General features: G+C 42.6%; 1 protein-coding gene across 5 annotated transcripts in view; it reads left to right on the forward strand.

Annotated features, from left to right (window-relative positions):
- The window catches only part of Ten-a (Teneurin-a transmembrane protein), a 449881-nt gene that overhangs the window by 137666 nt on the left and 292014 nt on the right, over positions 1-20201 (forward strand). For all 5 annotated transcript variants that reach the window (XM_034339675.2, XM_034339673.2, XM_034339676.2 and 2 more), the window contains one exon: positions 15676-15734. The gene's annotated coding sequence lies outside the window, so the exon portion shown is untranslated. The remainder of the gene's footprint in view (positions 1-15675; positions 15735-20201) is intronic.

Raw genomic sequence — 20201 nt, forward strand, 5'->3', positions numbered from 1 at the left:
GATAGTAAGAGTTACTTGAAAGAAAAAGAATTTTTGCCTTTTTTATGTAAATTCCATTGAAGAAGAATCATAAAAGCGCTCGTATTTTACCACTAAACGAATATATTCGTGTTCAGTCGAGGAGGCAGATAGCAGGATTGCGTACAAGCGGGTTGGATTATCGTTCGTATCGATAAAACGTTCCCGTGGAACGAAACGACGTGGCCGGATCAATCGAACCGCAGGGAAGTCAGCCTGCCTGATTTCGCCTGGCGCCTTTTAGTGCGATCATAGGCATAAAAGCTTGAATACAAACACCGTCGTTTCGTGGTATCGATCTCTTTCGCAGTTGCAGATATTCTTGCACGTGTCTCGCCTCGTAAACACCACGGTTTACCGCGTTCCGCGAGCGTACGTATCTCTCGCAGTAGTAGTAGTCTACGTTCAGTCGTACGTCGGCCGGAGAAAGCGTCTTGCTACTCTACTTGCTCCGCGCATTGCAAGAGGATTCGTATATATCAGCGTTAATGCATTTTTACTAGAAATCAAACGCGCAGAATTCATGCCAAATATACAGGCTTCGTGCCTTTCAGAAGAATAGCAAAATAGAATAATTTAAGCCTTTAGAAAGTGGAATTAATCAATATAATTAACGATTGAATGTGCATGCTATCATCTGCCGCGCAAGACACTGTCACTTCACTTATACTACTGTATTAATATTTGAGAAAAGGTGTTCAAAATAGCCCACCTTTACACGAAAGCTCACCAACAAGATTATCTACGGACGCGACGCGGATCCATAAGAAAACACGGCGGAAATGGCAGATAGCAGTGACAGGTGTGCGCACAGGGAAGACAGTAAAGTTGGACTATAGACGAGCCCCATTGTGTCTTGCCCTTGGGTTATCATTATCGCCGTGTCTTCACCTACCTGCTGAATTATATATAGCATAGACGGCGACGCGGAGGTCGAGAAACAGTCGTCGGGACGGCTACCTTTGCTACGGTCTGACGTAAACGGATGATAGAATATGCATGCGGTAATCTAGGGGGTGAACGAGGGAGGGTTCGAACGTGCAATGAAAAGTTGTAGGTATACAAGGGGATTCTTGTCAAGTGATCGATGGGATTGTCATCGAACCTGGAAAACATACAGAAAAACCGGTAGCACGGAAGCACATTAGCTTCTACGAGAATCACGTGTGGTAGAAAAAATAAATGATGTATCTATGTAAGTGCAAGGGTCAACTGGATTTGAAAATTAAATTCCTTGCCTCTATTTCATGCATTCCTTCTGTGATAAGTAGTATAGCTCAAGCATTACACAAGTGTTCATGTAATAAGCACTGTTCATGTAATAAGTAGTATAGCTCAAGCATTAAACGAGTGCTTATGTAATAACTAGTACAAGCGGTTACGTAATAAGTAGTATAGCTCAATTTTTGAATAAGCTGACATGTAATAAGTAACGTAGTTTAGTCTTTAAACAAGCTCTTGTTCACTAAGTAGTACAATGCAGTCTTTGAATAAATAATACAAGCATCGATTAACCAAAGCACTGAACTAGCATTAACTAGAATGAAGGGTAAAATAATTTACAGGAACAAAGTAGATTTTACTATTGTTAAAATCTAGGTTGACGACGATTTTATAAACGAATTTCTAGTTTGGTGTGAGGATTCTGTTTTGAAAAGAAATGGAAACAGAAACCTGTACTCATCACATGTTAAACAACATCAGCTTATTAAAAGCAACGTTCTTACGAATGTGTAATTAGGTTTTTATGTAACCGTTCAAAGGAAGCGGTGGTTATCAACAACCGGAAGTGTGGTTAATGTTATTCCCAAGCTATTTCAAGTTTCTCTACGTTTTTACGGAATCTACGTAATTACCCATAGCCTTCTGTCCTTTTAATCACGAACTACCCCACATGCTCTACTTACGTCCCTCTTCCATTCATCCTCCCCGACAAAATGACGAGTAACGAGCTGTAAAGCAACCGTTAAAAAGCTCGAGTATTTAAGAAGTTATAATCACACTCCAAAGGACGTTGCGTCGAGAATAGAAACGGGTCACTCGTTAACTTCGTATGAAAATAACGTTTTAAATATGCATAGAAAACACACGAATGAATTATTCATAAAATAAAAGTTAATCGTCGAGAATTCTCTGCTAATACGTACAAGGCGACGACACATTTGCACTGTTTCCTAGTAAATGTTTCGAAGATGTCTCGTAATTTTATGGAAGCTGATACACATTATGAGAAATCGAATTGCAAATAAATTTCAGTTCATTGGTTTAAGTAAGAGAACGAGCGAAAGGGTTCAGTCCAGGACATCGCTGCGTTTACTTTACGATCGTTAAATGCTTAGGGATTCAGAAATGTCGAGGTGATTTTATTCCGACTACTCGAGACGTAAAGTACTAGAAGATCGAGAAAGTGGAATGATAGGGGCGGGCATAAAGTTAATCAGGCGAATAAAGCGATAACGATAGGCGTAAATTATTACTCTGTGCCTTACTGCGTAAGGTGACATTTAACGACCGTTCGTAGCTGTAATATACGCTGCAGTGTTCTAAAGATGTTAAAAATTCGTGTAACGACGTTCCAGCGCAAAGTGTTCGAGTTACAAATAGTATCAAACAAGTCAACGTATAGTCCGTCGCACCGACGTTCCACAATTTATTCAAAGTCCCTTCGTCTACATAAAAATCCTTCTCCTGGAAGCGCGCAGAAGGTATAAAAGTGGGATAGAGCATCTTGAAGAGGGAAGGACAGAAAGGGGTGGCAATAATTACGCCTCCGTTGATACACGAAATAAAAAAAGATGGGGCGGAGAAAAAAGAAGGAGCAGCCAAGCCTCTCACGCGCCTCGCGTTTCTTTTTCCACTGACATTGGAGAGTGATTAAAAACTTGATCCTACCGTGCCGCTCTATCTTTATCCGTCCGTCCATCCATCCACCCTCTCCGTCTTTCGAGCTCGTCTCACCGAACCCCCTTCTTTCGTTTACGATATAGAAGAGCGGACAATATGGCGGAGTAATTGTTGTTCAGAGGGAACCAAGGCTAGACGACGTCAGGGGTGGAAGAACAGGACGATGGTTGAGATGAAGAAGAAGAAGAAGAAGAAGAACAAGAGGGTGGTAGAAGATGAGAGAGGGAAAGAGAAAGAAGAAGGTCCGATAGTGTCGGATTACCAGCGGTATTGTGAAGTCCCGACGCGGAGAAGAAGGAAAGAAAGAAGAAACGACGTTGCAGAGGGGGTGGGTTAGCGAGGGAGAGAAAGCACAACGAAATGTTGTGAGACAGAAGGTGAAAGGGAAGCGAGATGGAAGAAGAAGTTATTAGAAATACCAAAAGAGAGTACAATACCACCTAGCTCGAAGTAAAAGAGTAAGGACACGAAGGTAGGTTCACCCTCATTCCTTGCCAACCTCCTTCTACCACCGGGGCATCCTGGAGCGACGTAGACGCGTAGGCTTTCGAGAGACAACGAAAGTCTCCGGTACCGTCCTACGAAACGGAGAAAGAAAGGAAGAAATACGTTTAGAGAAGGGGATGATAGCGGGTGTGTAGGTATACGAAGAAAGTGAAACGAAGAGGGAAGCCATATCTTGGCGCTTGCTTTATTTGCCGCGATTTATTTCACGAGGTACACACACATACACACATGGGATAGGATGGGATGTGCTGGTAGAGAGCAGCCGAGTGGAAAAATGTGATATTCCCTGACAAATGGACGATGGCGGTTCGTGGCAGAGATCTACGTTTAAATGCGATTGTTTATTTCGTGCTCGATTGCTCGCTAATACCAATTTGCGATATTTCGTGGTATCGATCGTTGTATGGCTTTACTTTCCTCCTCTGTTGTTTTTTCTCTAGACCACAAGAGTGAGTCTGGATCAATCAGTGATCTATCGATACAATAATTTTCGAGATCCGATTGGAGTAATGATCAGAGAACGAGAACGAGAAGGAGGAGGAGAAGCAAGAGGATTCACGATGATCGTCGATAGCGCGTTAATTGCGTTCCCTCCCCGCCAGCGCATAATTGAGTCCACTCTAATATGATAATTTCGATGAACGCTTTAATGAAGTGTTCGTCGCTCGTTTTAATAACCGAGCCGATTATATTTTATACGGAACGTGATTCTACTGTGTCTGCGTTTTCACAGGCAATCGAGATGTTGCGAATGTTGCCACGCGGTGTTTCGCAGTCGAGAAGTCGACGTTGAAATGCCTAGAATTTTGAATCGTTACCCTTTTACATAATAAAGCTGTTCAAATGTATTTTTCTTACTTCTATCACTTAAACTAAGCACGTCCGAAATATTCCACTCGAAGCGTTTCTATCGCAAACTCATCCCTCAAACTTGAAACCTTTTCAACATCGCGAACCGTGTCACTTCCGTGCCCTCTGGGTCGTTAAGACGATGTCAACAAGTAGCTGGAGCGTTTTCGTGAGCTTCCTCTGTCCGATAACCGCGCGTTGAAAAGTCGACTCGAGCATCCGCGACAAAAGAATACTCGTGAAGCGGAAACTAGCAGGGGTTGGTAGCGAGTCGGTAAGTGTGAAACGAGGGAAGTCGTTCTTCGAAGAAGGGCTGTTGTTCGCCTCGTCATCGAAGGGGTGAGTTGACGAGTAGAGGGGATGAGATATCGACGGATAGGCAACAGCATAGACGGTGGTAATTGTTATCCGATAGAGCTACCGAAAGGGTTACCAAAGGATGGATGTGACGTCATTGTATGAACGGTTTCACCTTTAATTGAATATACGATCAGCCCGATTATTTACGCGACTCTATTGAATTCGTGGCGACCGATAATACCGATACAACTGTCTATACTCATGATTACGACCTCATGAACCATCGATGCTTCTGTTCAACACGAGAGAAAGGGATAAAATTGAAGTGAAATAAAAAATCGTGATGTACATTCGATCTAATAGACGGCTCTTAGAACGTGAAACGCAATTAAGGGTGAAATCATAGCACGGTCGAGGGAAAGTTTTAATTACGGGTATCAATTCGCATAACTCCGTTTAGACACGCGGCACGAAGTTCACAGAATGACGCGCGGCTGTGAGCGTCAGCAATCGTTCAAACTAAATTTTAATTGCTTACGTCTATTAATACAGGGAATTACGGCAACAATACCCAGCATTTATGAAATTTATGTACGATAATCATATGAATTTCTAATAGTATTTAAAAATTTACCAGTTAGAAACACGTGTTTCATTTAACTTGAAGAAATTTTAGGAAACAATAAGAGGAGGATATTCGAAGGCAGGAAATGCGTACGATAACAATTACACGCAGGACGCCGTAATTGCACATACAGAGGGAACAGGGTCCAGCCATTATGGAGGACATATTTTGCATGAGAATACAATCAGTGCAATTCAGTGGCCGCAAATACGGAGCGTATCAGTGTGAAATGTGTTCTCTGCATACGTAACGATAAGTCAAACCGGTGATTGAGAATGGCAAGGCGCACAGTAGAAGAGCTCGCCTGAATAGAGCTAATTTATCTTATTAATGCTCGAGCGTTCGCTTCTCGAATCACGGTTATTAGTAGCTTCAAGCTTTTTCTTTTGACGGGGCTTGCTTCAAAGTCGCGCGTTTCAACACATACTTTTTATTCGACTTGATAAACCGGAATGAATCCACCATTTTCAGCTCGGCTGAAGAAACGCGAGAACACTGAAGTTGTTTAAATCCATTTACACCAGTTTCTCTTCAAAAGAATTTAATATAATCGTGAGATTGTAACACGGTGACGTTCGAGCACAAAAGGAGAAGATGTTTGGCAATCTTACTGAACTATAAAAATGTAGGTTTCACCGACGTGCACTCATCCATTCATAATCTAAACGCAAGCTTCGAAACTGCCGTTTCGAAGTTTTATCTTTACTACCCTTTTTTATTAGACGAATATATTCCTCCTAGAGATTCTTTGATCGTAATTTAAGCTCGCTGTATTTGAAAAGGATGACAAATTATCGATCACTGTCGTTCGCAAGTTAGGAAACGGAATGTACGCGAAAAAGTTAATAAAGGAATTTGCGATAAATTTGTTGAATGTTGCCATCAACCCCTTAGTTATCAAGCCCTCTTCAAATATAGATGGCCTAATCTCCTCGAGCCGTTAATAAGATTGAAACCTTAATCAATCACGCATGGCGCAATTAACCTAACCTTTTGACAGTCGTCCCATCCAAGACGAGAACACCTGACGTGGATTTCTTTAATCAGTCACCTCCTGAGCAAGGTCGAAGGGACACGAGCAGCGAATGAGAAAGACGAATGAGAAATAAGTTGAAACGCAAAATGAATCGCACGAGTGAGGCTGACAGGCAATTTTTTCATCATTGGAACACTGCTAACTTGATCTTTAATAAACTTATTGCAACTGATTAGTGCAGAGTATGAACATTTATAACGTCACCGGATTGATTCTAATTTATTCTGTAGGGAAAAGATGTAACGATCTCGAATTTAATTAATAATTTAACATTTCACTTTGACGAAGATATTTTATAACACTGGATACTATTATACATAGATTGATTCGAAAATTCTTAAAGGTTGCTGTTCGAAACATTTGTAAGGTATACCAAGTACTAGCAAAAGCTCGAGGAAAGCTTTGTCTAAAACCGTCACAAAGGACAGAGTCATCGCTCATTTCGTTCTCACCCTTCGGCACCGATTCATCCCTAATTTCACGATCGCGCCCACCAATTTGACTTTCTTGCTTTCCGTTTATTCCCGCCGGCTGTTCGCTAAATTACCGCTCGTTCTTCTCCGTCATTTGAGCCCACCCTCGGACGGGTATAAACTTAAAATCTTGATGATACGAAGAGGTGTCTTTTTACATTTCAAGAGTGTCGACGAAGCGTAATAAACTAAGGTACGGGTAACACGTTGTAATGACAATAACCAAAGATTTACTCGGCTAAGTAGCGGTAAATCTCTCTGGAAATTTTCCATGCCTCCGTAGATACAACTTTATGAATCGATGAGGTAGATTTTTAAATTACCAATTCGTTGAAGTCTTGTCGACGAAGGATCGTGATAAATGCGATTACGCGGGCATGGTACGCTCGAGAAGAGTTATTCGCGATACAAAACACAATAGGAAACGCTCCCTCGGCGCGGCGAGACGAAAGTGGATCTCGCGAGGGCCCCGTTAATAAATCTCCGGTAATTAGAAATAATGTAGCAGCGGGATGAAATTGCCGGTGGCCTCGAGTCGGTCGGTCGATTCATTTTTTACGCCACGCGAGCTGCGTTAAGATCTTTTAACGGGGCTGGTTATAAATGATTCACGAAACCGGAGCACACTCCACTTCAAACTGTCGTGTATATGTATATATATATATATATGTACATACATATTCTGGAACTCCACCAGCCACCAGTTCATTAGTCACGTTGAATTCGTTTCAATTAAATCGGCCGATGCTTCGTTAACGGTGAGCCACGCTGAACGTTTCGTGAAATTCTATTTTAAGATTCCTTCCAAGATTCAAGGTTCCTTGCAAACGCATATTTATTAATATCGATAATGAGCTTAATAAACTTTTCCGGACATTATGTAATAATAAACGACGCAAACTGATATATTGCGCCTATAGCACGCGATCCCTGGAGTGTAATATAACAACACACAGTCTATGTTTATGTTTATGTTATCTCACATTTATGCATTACAAATCTATGTTTACCGTAGCTGAGTATGTATAGGTATACATGGATATGTTTAAGTGTGTCACACACAATTTTACTCCTCGGAGGATTTATGTTCATTATCGCCTATGTAAAGGGTATCCGCCCGTCGAATAAGTAAATAAATTGTAAAATTGTAAAAAAATTTATTTCTTACTTTTTGGGAAAGACGCGTCAATGTCCTTGTCGAAGGAAGAGGTGGTAGATCTATCTCAGACTGGTGATCGAGCTTCGAATATCTCAAAGGCACGGAAGGGCACGGAAGAAATGACGCATAAGGATACCTGGTAGAAAAGTGTTTTGTTAAGCGGAATTTCTCTTTCAAAACGCGTATAGTATAGAAGTGATCTACGATCTATCGGCCGGCAGGTCCCAAGCTCACCTGACTCTTGGAATGGGGATATCACACATGCGCCTGGCGAGACCGTCTATTCGTCCCATCTGTTCGCCCCACTTCATGCTCCTTATGACTCGAATATTCTTTTGAATTTAAAAATGATTAAAAATCATCCGCAATATAAATAGTGTGCTTTAAACGGAGGCAAAGCATTACCATAAGGAAACAGACAAGAATCGTTTAGCTTTCTTGAACGCTTGCACTCGTTCCAACGATTATCTAACGATATCAATTCCGCAAGGGGCTCTATTTCGTTTTCCTCGAACCGCAGAAAGTTCTTCGGGCGGATTACGGCGTCGCAAATTCGGTTTCGTCCGGCTACCCAGAATCAGCCAACTTGGAAACGCATTAGCCCGGGCCGGAAACAACGGATATCAAAGACACGAGCCAAGCTTTAATCGAGCAGATTAAAAGGTCGCGAGAGCCGGTGATTGTCTCCGGGCGCGATTAACCAAGCCCGAAGAAAACGGGCCGAGGTTGGTCGACGAAGAAAGCTCGCTATTCTCAGTGTCGCGTCGTAAATCAAGAGTTAATAGTCCTCCGAGGCGGAAATATAGTTAAACGTCTCAATTGCAGCTAGCTACATGCCGGCAAGTCCGGTTGGCAATACTAATTAAGTGCTAGTGTACCCTCTTGAAGGGAAGGCTTCCGAATCCGGAAACGAGGGTAGATGTAATTAGGATGAGTTGCGACGCCGCCAGCGGCGAAACCCTTACCTTCGTTGCCGTGCTTCAACGACTGATTCGGCGACGCTCTTGCTAGCATTCCCACCCTTAGGGTGCGTATTCACTGGCGAACCTATGCGGCGGTAAAGACGCACCCTTACACGAGCATGTAAACGTGCGCACTCGCGTGCCTCGCCGCGTAATCTGCTTCGAGCAGACCCCCCCCGAGCCGACGTTATTATTGTCGGCCTCGGAGCCTGATCGTTCCTATCGAGCCGAGCATTAGCGTACAAATAATGCACGCCACTATCTGCTCGATCCCTCGCTTTAATTGCCCGAATGATGGAGGGTGGACTCGCCTAATCGATCCTCTTCTCATGCGCTGTTCGAGAGCTCCTTTCCTCTCTGCTCTTCGTTTCGTCGAGAGATCAGGTCGCGTCTCGCGAAATATTTATCGCGGCGGTCGTACGAAAACGCACTCCTCTCACAGCTTGCAGGATGCATCAATGTTGCATAGTCGCTGTCGAGTTAGCTTGACGCGCTACTTGGGGCTCTTTGAGAACATCGAAGAGGATGTTTGCATACTATGACACGCTTTGAGGCGGGAGCGAAAGATTTCCGATCAAGAGAATGTTTAAGCGATTTCGACCCGGTTGAATTTATACCCGATTTTCGGGAAAAATTAACGAGATTCGCTCGATAAAACGCGTCTCTGGTTATTTCTTTACCGCGTATTTGGAATATCCTTAAAATGCAGGACTTTAGACGCTTAGCTTGGAAACTTTCTAACCGTACACTTGCTCGCGTCGTAAACACACGTCGTTCGCGATCGATTTCAATCATCCAGACAAACTCGCTAACTAAAATCATGGAATGATGCTCTTTCCACATTCCCACAGGGTAGCCACTTTTGAACTAGTTCGCGGAATTTGGTAGAACGCTTTAGCATATCCACTTTCTCGCGCTTCATTACAATTTCAAAGCAACGCTTCTCCATTTTACACGATACGCTTAACGTTTTCCGCAATGTCTAACATTTTCGCCGATACCCCCGTCGGAAGGTTTACGAGCAAAGTTGCCGAAATTTTGCCAAACGGTTGATCTTCAACGCCAAACGTTTTTGTATCCAGGTTCGGTCATCCTGGAGGTTCTTGCAGTTTTTGCTAATTTCATGGAAATTTAACGGTTCTATAATGTTCGATACACTTTTGGGGATACATTAAGAAAGAAAGAAACCGTTGAAAATCAGAAGAAAAACAGCCTCGTTAACAGCGAGGACAGTTTATTCTGCGATCGCGAAAATACGAAATCGAACTTCGCCGGTAAACGATGCTCGAACGTTTCAAATTAAGACAGCTTCTCAAATGTTCCCAATTCCTTTCGGATAATGCGGTGATCGTAAAGCCGTGCCTGCTCCATTACCAGTCGAAGAAACTTTACGCGCATCTACTTTCTCTAATTGCTAGCCCCCAGAATCGCTACTAAATTTCCTTGACAGAATCAGCCACACCCTGTCTAAAGCTCATCAGGGTAAAAGTCCGGGAACGGAACACGGAAACGGTTAACAAGGCTACGCTGCCAGGGAATAATCGTAAAAATTAACTCGCTGTCTTTCTCGTTCCCTGTCTTTGTACTCTGTTTCATTTTGTTAACACGTTTTTACGAAACGATTCGATGGTATAAACTATGATGGAAATTGAAGGAAACAGAAAAATTTTGCGTGGGAAATTTTACAAATCATATTTAGTCGCATTTCTGATGTACTAACTATTGCAAAATTCATGTTGGAAGAAGGACGTTGTCAGTCAGCAGCCGCTGAAACACGGGCGCAGATTCTTCTTCGGACATTTGTTGGCCGATTGAAAGCTGCTCGATATTCGTGATGGGTGTCTTAAAAAAAGGGGAAAAACGAGTGACGGGCGAAATGAAATACGTCATCGGGTGCGACGATATTTCATAGTTCTGGCCGATCAATTTCGACGCGAGATTCACGTGGGGTTGTTCGCTCGTCGCTCTCTCTGCAAATTAAAGAAGCTCCTCTCGCTCCAATGTCGTTTTTTTTTTAATGGAAGACGTCGATCGCATCTTCGTCATTTTTCTATTTAATTTTATCTATAAAACGCTTACAGTAATAACCTGGCTCACTTTAAATTAGTAAAGATTAAAAATTAATTGCCTTACCCATCGGTAACTCAGTTATCTTTAAATATGTAACGATACTTCGTTATTTACTTAAGATCCTTTTCTTTAATTGCAAATTTTCACGCCGATCCAAAGACAAATAAATAATTTACTACTCTGAGGTAATTTAATGAAGTTTTCTATCTCAACTCCACCAACAACGTTTCTTCCTTTTGTCGTCGCTATTCTTTCAATCTCGATCACTGAATAAATTTTTCTACCGTGCCAGCAGCTTGTCGTCGCGAGAAATTCTAATTACATTCCGTTAATCCTGCAGATTAAGTGACACGACCCGATCGAGTTTCAATTTCTTAAAACTCACCGCGACAATCAATTTCCTCGAGCTCGAACGAGCGGGAAAATCGGGCCAGCAGAATACCGGGGGTTCGGTTCAAATAATTAGCGAGATGAGACACTTACTCCGAGTAGGCCGTACAATAGCGGTAAGACAGTGAGAGAAAGAGAAGATCTTGAAGGTACGAGGGGGAAGACTCCATCTGGTTTCCTCTTGGCCCTGTAATTTCGATAATTACGGGTTAATGCGTTTAGCTGCGGCGACATACGCACCGGTAACATGATTCAGGACGCCCGTAAGATACCTGCAAATTAATTAAGCGGCTGCCATGGTTTGCCGAATAGTATGTGTTTATCGGAATGACGCCCTGGCATGTAGATCTTGTCTCTAGTCGAAGAACATTGTGGTTCGTGGACGTTCATCGACGTTCCTACGTGTTCGACAGTCCCTAGTTTGTCGCTCAGTGAGTAATTGTGTTATGTCTCTTCGAGGAAGTGATACTCCATCCATTATACTGTTTGCGATGAATCGTTGATCATGGAATTTCAGAACAAGGGGGATAAGTAGATTTCTTCGATCGGTCTGGCTGTTTCAAGCTATTCGAAGCGGGGCGGCGTTGAAATTTCAACCGCGATTTTTCGCAAACACTATTTCCTCACGGGTAAGATGCTTCCCTTTATGATGAAACAATATCGTGCGTTGCCTTTTCCTGGGTACCCACGCTTCGCCAACCCCTCTGCTCCCATCGCGCTCTCACGGTTTTCGTCGCCTCCACCCTATCTGCATTCCTAGTCCCAACGAGCCGCAAAGGAATTCCAATTTTAAACAAAAGTTTCCTGACGGCGGCAACCTCTCTGCTTTCTTTCCCTTCCCCCTCTACTCATCGTCTCGCTGTTTTCTGCGTGTCTTACCCTTTATTTCTTTTTTCTATCCCTCCCTTCGCCTTCCCGTTCACCTTGTATCCGCAAATGTTAGTCCTCTCTTCGCGCATATTGTCTTAAACTGCTAAGAAAGAGTGTTTTTATCGTTTAGAAATAAATCTTCAGACGCGTAACATAGTTTGAACAGGTCGAACCGTCTAATCCCTTAATGAGCAATCGGAGCAGGGAAACTGGTCACGTGGACAAAAGTAACGAATAAGGGCGACGATAAACAAACCGTAATCCATAAATCCTCGTGCAAACGGCAGAAAGCACGCGCTATATATTCGCCAACGACTCGAGACGTATCAGTGCCGCGTCTGCTGTAATATCGATAAAACATTGATCCCCCATTCGTGCCTGAAGCCTGCCGTATAGGATTCGCAATGTCGGTAGGCAGACAGACACTGGCAGCCGGTTCGCGACGTGCTTCACACACGTGTACGCCGGTTGTTCGTGCATACGTAACACCGTTCCACCAGGATTATATTCGACTGCAGGAGCGTGCGTGCACCTCTTGCACGATACCGCCTATACATATTTACCTGCGGGTATGTAGACACGGCTACGCGTCTACCCGTATCGCGATCCGCACGCGAATCACGAATCTCGTGCCACTAGGAATTCGACGATGATGGAATTTGGGTCGACGGTTGGACGATCTTTTGCTTTATTTTTGGTGAGGGCTCGGGAAAGCGAGAAAGAACGAGATTTTTTGACGCGATTGCATTTGGAGTGATGTGATTTCCAGTTCTGTCCTTTCTTTCGATTCCGAATAATCGACTGCAAATTTTACCTTTTTCACTTATTATTTTAATTTAAATTAATAAATATTTTACTTGTCTAAAGATTTCTGTTAGTTACGATTCCATTCAGTGTTACAGCTAACATCCCGTAATAGAGTAACACTGGGTTGTAACACTTTCCCCGGTCTCCAATTTTTAATTAATAACGTGGATATTACTTGTTATAAAGCAAAGCTTAAATTGTAAATCAAATTGTTACTTTTGTCCCTGTTCTCCTCTACAAACGCGAATGATGACACTGGAAATAAAAAGTAACACTTTAGTTTTGAAAGTTCTACTTAATAATAATCCACAAGGTATACCTGCAGGATCACATAGACAGAAACAGAAACCTTTTCTTTCTTAGACGATTCATAGCGATGTTCCAACGCAATGAATACCAAAGCGACATCAAACGCAACATCTCCTACTGGATCTTCGTATTTATTTCAAACTATCAAGGCCGATGTAATCCGAATATCACGCAGCAGGTCTCGGAAACCCTTACGGTGGTACGCGAATCCGGCAGCAGTACGCGTCTCATTGATGTCAGATTAATTTTATTCCTGGCTGCTCACCCCGGATCTCTCTCCGTTCTAGATCATCTTTTCCGTTTAGCAAGCGGCGACAGATCAAAGCGACGGAAATCACGGCGGCATTATCGCGCGCGATTCCGCTCGACGCCATGGAGGACGCATCCTGTCTTGAAACTCCACGCTTTCTGCCACCTTCTTGCCGGATCAAAGCGTGGATTTCTGCCAAGGCAACGAATTGACAAACTTCTCTCTGAAGATAGAACAGTAATTATAAGGTCGACGACGATGAGGAGGCAACGCGGAGGTGGCCGAGGATGGGCCTGGCAAAGTCGTCGACGAACGATGGCTCAAACACTGCGGTGCAAAATTCACAATCTAATTCAACTAAGCAAATTACTGGCAACTTCCTGGGCGGCAGCTACGCACGCTGTCCCTTCGCCCTGCATTCCCAGAAACTTAGATCAAAGGACCGACGGAACCCTCCCTCTGGCCACTTTCCCGCCCTCTTTCCGGGCTGCCTCCTGTTTCGGAATATCGTCCGGAGCCCCCTTTCATCTACGCGTTTCATACTTCCGGCCTCTCTGTCGCTTTGCCCGCCCGACGACTTCCCGAATATCGAATTCTCGCTGCTTGACCGCTGCCTCGGTGAATACCGTTGATGCCAGCCTCCGCTCTTCCATCCGAAATACTTGGGGTGGAGCTGCGTGACCCCAATACGATCCGTGTAACAGGTTACACGTCTTATTTCATCGTAAATCGAGACAGGAATCGGGAGGATAAATCTATTCGTGATCGATCTTGAATACTTTATGACAATTATATTTGTTGCGCGCAGAGAATAAATTTTTTCTCTGGGCTAAACACCGGCTAATTTTAGTAAAGGAACGAAGGACTTTTAATAAAGTTTGTAGAATTACTTTTAATGTAAGTAATATAATTTAATAAGCAAGAAGGAGTGTTTAGTCACTTTTACACTTTGATGCCTTTAATTCGTAAAGGCAAACTGATGTGAACATCGAAGTACCGTGGGCGAATTCGTCGCTTACTTAATCTTGCTTTCGTCTCGTCACCGCGTCGCGGTTTTTCTAAACGTTAGCGCGATGACAACGCCGAGGTGTTTTCAGCGTTTAGCGTAAACCATGCCTATTTTGAATTGTCGCGCTCTTAAACCGGAACAATATTGATGGACGGCAGCAATTGAAATCAATTATCGAAGACAAAAACAGCCATTGATTCCTAGCTAGGTGCCTGCAGCTGTCATCGTGAGTCGCGTGAATAGCGGTAGACGCAGAGGATAGGGGTTGACGAGTACACGGAGACAGGGGCGAAAGGGAACGGGCGACACTTCCGGGACCCAATATCATTCGGAACGAGACAGACCGTAATTCCCACTTGCTTGGTCTTCGGAGACGAGGTAGCAGAAGCTGCGTTTGTTGATTATCCGACCGGTAAACACGGCGCATTGTTATCGATTGGGCCAACAATCTGCCGCCCCCCCATATTGACGCAATACTGCCTCGCACTTGCATAATGAATGGTTGGCTAATGACCCTACGGAGGTTGCGGAAACCGCAGCCAGAGGATGGTAGGCCCGGACCTTGAAGTACTTCCGGCATCAAACATGCACCGCTCGCGGATCCTCGGGATCCATGGATCTAGCCCACTCGGCCGTGTATCGTTCCTCTTCGTAATAGGAGCACGAAAGCCGACTTTAATTCTTCATTAAGCGCGTCAGCGTAGAGGGAGAGAGAAAGAGAGCGGATAACTCGCGGCCATGGCCAAATACGTTGCCTGAATATCCGGCACACGATACCGTTTCGAATAAATTTATCACGTTCCGGCATAAATTTAACGACGACTTTCTGGCCGGCGCGAACTTAATTCACCGTAAATCTGGATCTGCTCTCTTTCGAATCTTCTTACGTAACGCAAGCTTAACCTTACCTGCTTTGAAACCAACGCGTACCTACTTGGATTCAACCCTTTCGCAACGAATAGCACTATGGTGGTGAAACTATTCTTGCGTACAAATACCCACTGTATAAACCCGTAAATCTTTTACGATGACCATAAGTCAGAAATATAAAGTATGTTCTGTGTTATCATCCGAAAAAATCGTAATCAAAATTTTCGCAATAGAAGTATTCTGAAAATATGTTCCTTTGATTTTCAGCTTTGCAGAGCACGCGGACTCTAACAAGCAGATTCTGACCACCAGTCTGACGTGTCATTGTAAGTACCTTATATTTCATTTAAAAAACACTGATGAAACGCTATCACCTGGCGAAGAATAAATTGAAAAAAGAAACAAAAAAAACGAGGTATCATCCGTGTGCGTTTTATAATTTGCACTTTGAACGAGTGCTCGGAACGTTACTAACAACGCTTTGAGATATTTAATGTTGGCGTAACGCAGACACCAAGGTTGTTATATAAGTTATACTTTAATACTTGTGATTCTTTTGTAGCCAGATTTCCGTCACTTTAGCAAGCTGTGTGACGAGTAACCGCGTAGAGAAGAACGACACAGGGGTCGGTCGCGACTTTCCCATAGAACTTCCACTTTTCTCCCTCGTCCACGCAATAACGACTCTAATCTCCTTACGTTTCCAAGCTGTTTTTGCGGACCGAACGAAAGTACTTACGGCGTTGACCAGTCGACTATAAGGGACTTACAATTTACTTCCACGTAAGAGGCTTTATGCGGCGCACTGCGCGTAAAACGTTGCGCTACCCAGAAGGACTTTACTTAACGTTCATTCCGGTTTACATTCACTGTCGCCGGAAAGTAGCGTGGCTTTATTGCATGCAACACCTACCTTTCGCGATACCTCTCTCGGACCGTTATAATGGGAAAGAAAGGTAGTCGAGTTTTTTCTTCCTCCCAGTCGAAACGTTGGAATTACGCGATCTCAAAAGCCACCAGACGGTTACATGCTGTTACGAAAGCTTCTTGTTCTTGTGTGTATTGGAAAACAAGCATTGTTATGGGGTTTACTTTGTTCAAGTAAAAGTGTTTTTAGTTTAGCCACGTAATAGGTTGTAGATGATTTGATTAAATAAAGTTTGATAAGGCTAACTTGAAATGATTATTGAAATTTAATTTTACTGTAACGAATAAATGTACTATAAAAAATAAAAAATAACATATTCTATGTCTAAAGAGTTTTTCGCATCAATATAGTTTAAATATTTATTTACGATCCAAATTGTACCAATTAGTATTCGTGAACTACATTCAGATACGAGTATCAAGAATCGTAAGGGATATGACGTACGATATGTCAGCCGCGCGCGATGTCTGACTATAACGATCCGTTACTACTTAAGCGTTAAGCATTCCCTTCCCATTAAACACGCTCAAAGTACTGCATTCTTTTGCTACCTTTCTCTTGTTAAAAATAAGTCAAACCTTTCATCTTATACATTTCATACCTTGTATTTTATAAAAAGAATTAAGAAAGTTTATCATTTATCGTTTACGTAAAGAGCACAAAATCAATATTACACTTTACATGGCTTTAATTATTGCAATGCTTTCTGTTGAAATTTCATTTCGCTTAGTATCTTGAGTCAGCTGGAAGGAGAAAAAGCTGTTTCCACGCATTTTACGAGCATCTCGTCGAGTGAATCATCGTGCACTCTTGTTTAGACCACCCTCGGGACTTTCGAAGGACAATCCAATTTTCAAGGCCGTCTCAACGTAGCGAGGATATTGTTTTCCAGGGGATTCTCGAACGATTGCACGAATGTCCTGATTTCTGACCGCTTTTCCGCGCACGATACAAACGATCGAACAAACGTACAACAGTGTACGTTATTCGAGTCGTCTTCGGTTTCGATTTTGCGTTAACCGGTGAAATTTCAGAACAATTCGAAACCCGTTTCGTAACGAGGTATTATCCCGGTCGTATAATTAAATGCACCAGCGATAAAGCATATTCAACATAATTACAAAAATCAATCGCATTTCTAGGATTACCGGGTCCGTTGAACGGTCAAATTAATTGAACGTTTGTACGAGTTTCCGACGGTTTTATGGCAATTCGAATAAATAACTGAGTTTTATCGGCCATTTTAATTCATTTGTAACACGAACGAATTTAATCAGGAAAATAATACTTAAAACGTGTATCAAAATTTATGATACCAATATAATTATTCAATTTAATCTTGGATTCTGTTTCTCATTCTTCAATCCGTAACAATAATTCGTGACAATACGCCGTCTCACCGGTAAACGAAGAAAAAGTGTTTTCAGCCCGCGGCGGGAAATCTTTTAATTAAGCGCTTCTCTCATAAATGAAGGAACGTTGTGTAAATCTTTGGAGTGACTCTCTTGAAATATTTTTACACCCTGCGGCTTCTTTCGTTTACGAATGCTTCTTTCTATTTCGATAATTTAGTTTCTTTCTACTAGACGAATTCTTGTCACTCGTCATCGTTGAATTACCAATTACCATGAGAATTTACAACTTGCCTTCCAATCCAACCCAATAATGCTCTCAACCACGACTGATCATTCGTCTTGGTCGAAAGTCTCGAGAAACAGATCAGGATGGCTATCGAGCAACATGTAATCCAGACGAAAGAGTATGTTGAACAGCCGAGTACAGGTCGATGTTAGTTAGAAACAATGGTCGACCGGTAGCCAAAGTGGGTTTACGTAACAGTTAAGTTTCGCAGTAATGTCTGTACCAGGGGATACGACTCTAAACCGTCTTCGCTGGCCGGCGGCGTGTGACGAGAACGCATGGATTTACCTACCATTTGGCAAATGAAGACGAAACGCCTCGTAGATTATCGGTGCTCGTGATACACCACCTCTCACCCTGAACCCCAAACGCGTCCGTGAGCTTCCTTCCGCGTGATCGAACCGTCTGTTTGTGAGAGACTCGGAATTCGTGTCTGAGTGCCTATACCACTGTACCTTACTCGCACGTGACTTGATTTAGTGTACAGTGCGATCTATGAAATTAGAACATACCCAAACCTGAATTAGAACTGGCTAAAATGAAATCCAGATTAATTATTTTAAAAATAATAATTTTTCTAATAAGTGTGAGACATTTGTATTGTGGTACAATTTAAGAGCATCGAAATTCGCGAAAGGAAAACTTTTAATTTCATGACGCGATGGTGATACCATCGAACTGTCTCATCCCTTTTTATAGCTTCCAGCTTCATAAACATTTTCACCGATGTTTTCTGCAATAAAAGAAAACGATACCGCTACCTTTCCTAGCTTGAGTTTCCAATTTGAACGGTAATCCTGGGTAATGCAACAAATTTCCTCAGAATTCTGTCAACCAACAAATACCATATACTAACGCGATAATCTTCCAACACGATCACGTACTAAGGCCACGAGAACGTATTCTCATTGTTACTGCAATAAATGAAAAGTTCTCTTTAAAGTTCCAAAAGGAACAACATTATTTCTAACGAATTCAATTCTTAACGAGAGTCGAAAGAGGCCAGCGAAATCATCTTCAGGAACAATTACGATCTCAGCAGGGAATAAGAACAGGTGAGGGGTTTGCTCTCAGTGCCAGGAATAGACTCTGACAATCAAGCTCGCAATCACAGCAGTCAGAGCCACGTTCTCTCTTTTCTGATCTCTCAAACGAGTCGGTCGCCTCTGAAGAGTAGCAGCAATGCTTCAGTTTGCCTTCGACAGACCGGTGCCTTTGACCTCTGCCGGCCATCGAATGTGGAAATTCTTCTTTGTAATCAATTAAACGGTCATTTCCTCTCTCTCCATCTTCTCCTTTTCGCTTCCCTTCTATTCGCCTACCTACTTTCTCCAACGCGAACTCTGTCGTTTAGAACAATGAAACGATTCTGCTCGTCCTTTTCGTCGTTCATTGACGTTGTTTAATTGGTGTAATCATCGTAACGACTCGCTCGTTATCGTTGGAATCAAATTTATACCGGTTACGTTCGGAATTGCTGCGAACTTTTTCCAGGAAATACTCCTGTAAACATCGTGAAAACAATTGGAGCGTTTACAGACGGGGTAGGATTTTACGAGTAAATATTTCTCGCGTAAAAGGTATACTGTTCTAACAGAAACTTGCTACACGAAAAATAAAAAATAAAAGAAGCAAGAGACAAAAGTATCCGCCTTTTGAATCCCGGTTCAGCGTTGGATAACAAGGATAATCTGGCACGGTGAAAATGTAGACTACAACGCGTAGCTTTGTTTAATTAAAAATGTAACCAGAGTTCGCGGGACGGATGTTGAAATCTATGAAACCATACGGTATTCTTTTTTCTCGTTATTTCCCTATCAAAAGAGAGCTTTAATCTTCTATGCCCCTATGTATCTTTGAAATAACGTATCAAAATTCAAAGCTTTGTGCCATCCCTTTCACTGCGTACTCTTCTGATTTATTATAAAAATTACATTATTACAGAGTGCTGGCACAAACATTGTCCCTTAATGACTCGTATGACCCGGAATTATCGTATTATTTTTTTATAACAAGCTACTTGTGAAAATTTATTCCTATATTATGATACGCCTTTAATCTTTCTTGCTACCGATACAAAGTTTTTACAATTTTCTGTAAAATTGCTCACTGTATTCGACTTGTTCGTACAACGTTGTACATTTTCGACGTGTCGTGGTTTCGCAATCTCGGGAAGCAAACAAAATTTATGAGTAAATCGTTTCATCGTAACGTTACGACCTCA

This window comes from Osmia lignaria, chromosome 10 (assembly GCF_051020975.1).
Source record: "Osmia lignaria lignaria isolate PbOS001 chromosome 10, iyOsmLign1, whole genome shotgun sequence".
NCBI lineage: Eukaryota > Metazoa > Arthropoda > Insecta > Hymenoptera > Megachilidae > Osmia > Osmia lignaria.